Source organism: Papio anubis, chromosome 17, assembly GCF_008728515.1.
Source record: "Papio anubis isolate 15944 chromosome 17, Panubis1.0, whole genome shotgun sequence".
Taxonomy (NCBI): domain Eukaryota; kingdom Metazoa; phylum Chordata; class Mammalia; order Primates; family Cercopithecidae; genus Papio; species Papio anubis.
The window spans coordinates 61,800,381-61,805,737 of NC_044992.1; positions in this window are offsets into that span (position 1 = coordinate 61,800,381).

Sequence of the window (5,357 nt, forward strand, 5' to 3'; positions counted from 1 at the left end):
TTTGGATATGTAGTAACACCTAACTAGTGACTACATTATTCATCTAATTGATTGGCTCAAAAATTTGCTAATGATTATTGTCCACCAGTGTTCCACCTATCCCCCTACGCTTTAATGAGAGCCACCTAGATTGGCTATGTAATTGTGAGGCCCAATGCAAAAAAATAATATATTATATGTATTATATTATATTATATTATACTATACTATATTATATTATATTATATTATATATATAGAGAGGGGCTTTGTTAAAATTATTAAGAATTCCAGAAAAAGTGATAGTAGATCATTAGACCACACACAGGACCTTTCTAACTGTAGGGCTGTGTGTGACAGCACAGGTTGCATACCCATGAGTCTGGCCCTGGTGCAACATATACCACCAACAGTACCACTACCATGGGTCTTGATGGCTTGAAATTGATATTAGAAGGCTGGGAGATATTTGAAGAGGTAGCCCAACCCCCGTCCGTGTTGGGTAGGCTATCAATAAGAGGGTGGTGAAACTCAGTCTAAAGCATTGGTGTGTAAACATAGGTCTGCTTTCTGTCACCAAACTTCTTATGTTAGAATCACATGGGGGAGTTTCTTGAGTGTTTTTGTTTCTTTTTTTTTTATTTTTTATTTTTATTTATTTATTTATTTATTTATTTATTTTGAGACAGAGTCTTGCTTTGTTGCCAGGCTGGAATGCAGTGGCGTGATCTTGGCTCACTACACCCACCTCCCTGCTGCAAGCGATTCTCCTGTCTCAGCCTCCCAAATAGCTGGGACTACAGGCACGCACCACCATGCCCAGCTAATTTTTGTATTTTTGGTAGAGACGGGGTTTCACCATGTTGGCCAGGATGTTCTTGATCTCTTGACCTCATAATACACCTGCCTCGGCCTCCCAAAGTGCTGAGATTACAGGCGTGAGCCACGGCGCCCGGCCATATTTTTATTTTTATTTTTTTAGCATATAGAGATTTAAATGAAATGTACTGGGACACAGGTAAGATATTCTTTTCAAGTGCCCACAGCTGGTTCTGTTGCCCAGGTCAGGTTTGGACAGCAGGTTATAACAACTTGAAATCTTATGAGTCTGTTGACTTTAATCTACCTAACACCCCCCAATTCGTCATTCCTTACTTTCCTTACTCAGAAAAGAATTGTATTTGAAAAAATATCCAAAGATGATATTTCTTTGGATAAGATTTGAGAATGTTAAGAAAGTCAAGATTTCCTCCCAAAAGTTATAGTCTTCAGAATTAATTTCCTGGTATCCACCTCAATTGTCCTTAACTTCTATCCATGGTTCTCTCTGGTGACCTTATGAAAGATGTAGTGTGTTCTTGTTCTGTCTGTATTTTGCTTCATCAAAATTATTATTAGGAAAAGCTCTAGTAAATGTGTTTATAAGAAAATATTAAAGACAGATATGAATTGATATAGCAATTCTTGTCAGAATCTTTTCTTTCCAAGCGATAAAAGGATTTAAGCCAAAATAATAAATCTTTCATTGCAGGATTTCAGGTACTGATGAAATTTTAATGGGCCAAATGTATATGTTGTGAAGTTTTTATTTTATTCACTCATTGACTTATTTATGTTTTTAAAATACATTTAATTTTAAAAGAGAGATTTCATTAAGTAATCCCTACTTTTAAGGAAATCTTATTTTAAAAAGGTACGTATACATATTAAAAGAAAATATAGAAAGTGCTGTTCATGTATACTTGTATTTATTCTACTTTTGATACCTATCTGTCTATCTCTTATCTGTTTTCTATCTATCTATCTCTAGGGAAACCCAGGAAAAGAAGTAATAAATTCTGTCTGAAACCAACAGAAAAGATGTAGATAGTAGGTGTGTGGTTTGAGCTGAATCCTAAGGCAACATGGTATAAATTTTAGTGTAAAACATGAATGTCTGCCATTTGTTTAGTAAAATCAGTTTGGGGAAATTAGTTAATTCAGGGTAAACACTCTGGACTCATACTGCTGGGGTTTGAACCCAGCTTCATGAGTAACTGTATAGCATGGGATGATTTATGTAACATCTCTGTTCCTTATTTCTTCATTTATAAAATGAGAATAAAAAAAAATAGATCTGACCACATTGGTTTTGTGAGAGGATTAAAGAATTAACTCATGCAAAACATTGAGAACAGGGCTTCTATTACTAATATAAATTTCATTATAAACCAGTTTATTCTTTCTAAGATGAGAAAAATAATATATGCCTTTAAGACTGATCTGAGGATCAAATTGAATAATGTATGCAAAATATCTAGCCAGTGTATTCTAAATAGTAATGTGGACTCAGAAAATATTGTTTACTCAATGATTCACTCAAGAGATATTAATGTAAGTTACATCTATATAGATTACCTTTTCCTTTTACGTAGATTACCTTTTTGTTAATTAACTTTATACAGATTGGTATTTCAGTGCTAGAAAAAAGTGACCATAGATAGCATATTTAGTGTTTTCATTTGCTAGAATTGGTTATTTTGCTTTTCATTCAAATATATCTTTATGATTATACCAAACAATTCAAATTAGGCTATCTGAATCAGTACACCATGAATAAGTATATAAAAGTATTTCCTCTCTAATTAATAACCTTTGCAATTTTTCAGGTGAATGGTATGATGACAGAAAAAATAACTGCTCATTCAGGCTCTTTTATGTTTTTATATCAATTTTGGGATTGTTTTTTCTAAGTCTGTAAAAAAAAATGATGTTGGTATTTCTATAGAACTTGCATTGAATCTGTGGATTGCTTTGGGCAGTGTGATCATTTTAATGAATGCAAATTAGTATAGCTTCTATGGAAAACAGTGTGGAGATTTCTCAAAGAACTAAAAATATAACATAATACCATTACATCCAGCAATCCCACTACCAGGTATCTACCCAACGGAAAAGACATCATTATATCAAAAAGATACCTGCACTTGTATGTCTATCGAAGCACTATTCACAATAGCAAAGATATGGAATCAGCCTAAGTGTCTGTCAACAGATAACAGATAGCTGTGTTAGTCAGGATTCTCTAAAGGGGCAGAACTAATAGGATAGATGAATATATGAAAGAGGTTTATTAGGAGAATTGACTCATGATAACAAGGTGAAGTCTCACAATAGGCTGTCTGCAAGCTGAGGAGCCAGGAAGCCAGTGCAAGTCCCAAAACCTCATCTGTAGGAAAGCCAATAGCGCAGACTTCAGTCTGTGGCTGAAAACCTGAGAACCCCTGGCAGATCACTGGTGTAAGTCCGAGAGCCCAAATGCTGAGAAACTTGGAGTCTGACATTTAAGGGCAGAAAGTATCTAGCATGGGAGAAAGATGGAGGCCAGAAGACTCAGCCAGTCAGGTCCTTCCAGGTTCCTCTGCCTGCTTGTATCCTAGCCATGCTGGCAACTGATTAGATGGTGCCCACCCAGATTGAGGATGGGTCTGCCTCTCTTATTCCACTGACTCAAATGTTAATCTCCTTTGGCAACACCCTCACAGACACACCCAGTAACAATAATTTGCATCATTCAATCTAATCAAATTGACATTCAATATTAACCATCACAATAGAATAAAACTGAAGATAAAGAAAATGTGGGGCTGGGCATGAGGGCTCATGCCTGTAATCCCAGCAGTTTGGGAGGCCAAGGCAAGAGGATCAATTGAGCTCACAAGTTCGAGACAAAACTAGGCAGCATAGTGAGATGTCATCTTACCAAAAAATAAAAAAAAAATTAAAAAATAACAAATGGTCATATGTAGAGGTGCATGTTCTCACTTGTAAGTGAGGTCTAAATAATGGGTACACATGTACATGAGTGTGGAATAATAGACATTGGAGACTTGGAAGAGTGGGAGCATGGGAAGGGGGTAATGAGTGAGGAATTACTTAATGTATACAGTGTATATTATTCAGGTGGTGGTTACACTAAAAGCCTAGTCTTCACCACTATGGAATCTATACATGTCACAAAACTGCTCTTGTACCCCTTAAATTTATACAAAATTAATGATATGGTTTGGCTGTGTCCCCACCCAAATCTCATCTTGAATTGTAGCTCCCACAGTTCCCATGTGTTGTGGGAGGCACCCGGTGGGAGGTAATTGAATCACGGAGGTAGGTCTTTCCCTTGCTAGTCTTGTGATAGTGAATAAGTCTCATGAGCTCTGATGGTTTTATAAAGGGGAGTTTTCCTGCACAAGTTCTCTTCTCTTGTCTGCCACCATGTGAGAAGTGCCTTTCACTTTCCACCGTGATTGTGAGGCCTCCCCAGCCATGTGGAATTGTGAGTCCATTAAACTTTCTTTTGTACACTTTCTTTTGTAAATTGCCCAGTCTTGGGTACAAATATATATACACACACACACACACTCAGGGTGAAGAGGGTCAAACAATAAAGCAATTCTATAGCTCTCTTTAGTATGCCTTTTTCAGAATTATTTTTAGTCAGTACTTATGTCTCACATCATTAAAAATATACATACATGTATTTATTAGCCCAGTGTGGTGGTGCATGCCTGCAGTCCCAGCTACTCCGGAGGCTGAGGCAGGAGAATTGTATGAACCCAGGAGGCGAAGGTTCCTGTGAGCCGAGATCAGGCCTCTACACTCCAGCCTGGGCAACCGAGCGAGACTCCATCTCAAAAAAAAAAAAAAAAATATATATATATATATACACACACACACACACACACACACGTATTTTATGTAGCTTGAAGAGATACATAAAAGTAAAAATAAATAAAACCCAAAAAGTAGACAAAGAAAAAATTGAAGTGGCAAAATAAGAAAAAGTAAGGGACTCCATCAATGCATTAAATTTATACTGTAGGTCAAATTATACTATAGTTAAAGGTGGACCACAAAAAAATGGTTCTGAGATTCCTAGCAGGCAGACCAAAAAGGAAAATTGAGCAGATTCATAGGTCCATCAGATAAAAGCAAGCATGTCAAAAGACAGTTTTATTACAGCTCAATCTTTTCACCATCCAAACACTTTCTGAAGTCACAGACACTTTACCTAAACCTCTTTTCTGCATGCATCTCTCTTTAACTTATGTTTAGGCATCTTGATCCACTACAAAACCATGTGAACCATAAAGACAGAGGCCTTAGCATATTATTATTATTTTTTTTTTTTTGAGATGGAGTCTCGCTCTGTCCCCCGGGCTGGAGTGCAGTGGTACGATCTCGGCTCACTGCAAACTCCACCTCCCGGGTTCACGCCATTCTCCTGCCTCAGTCTCCCGAGTAGCTGGGACTACAAGCGCCCACCATCATGCCCAGCTAATTTTTTGTATTTTTAGTAGAGACAGGGTTTCACCGTGTTAGCCAGGATGGTCTCGATCTCCT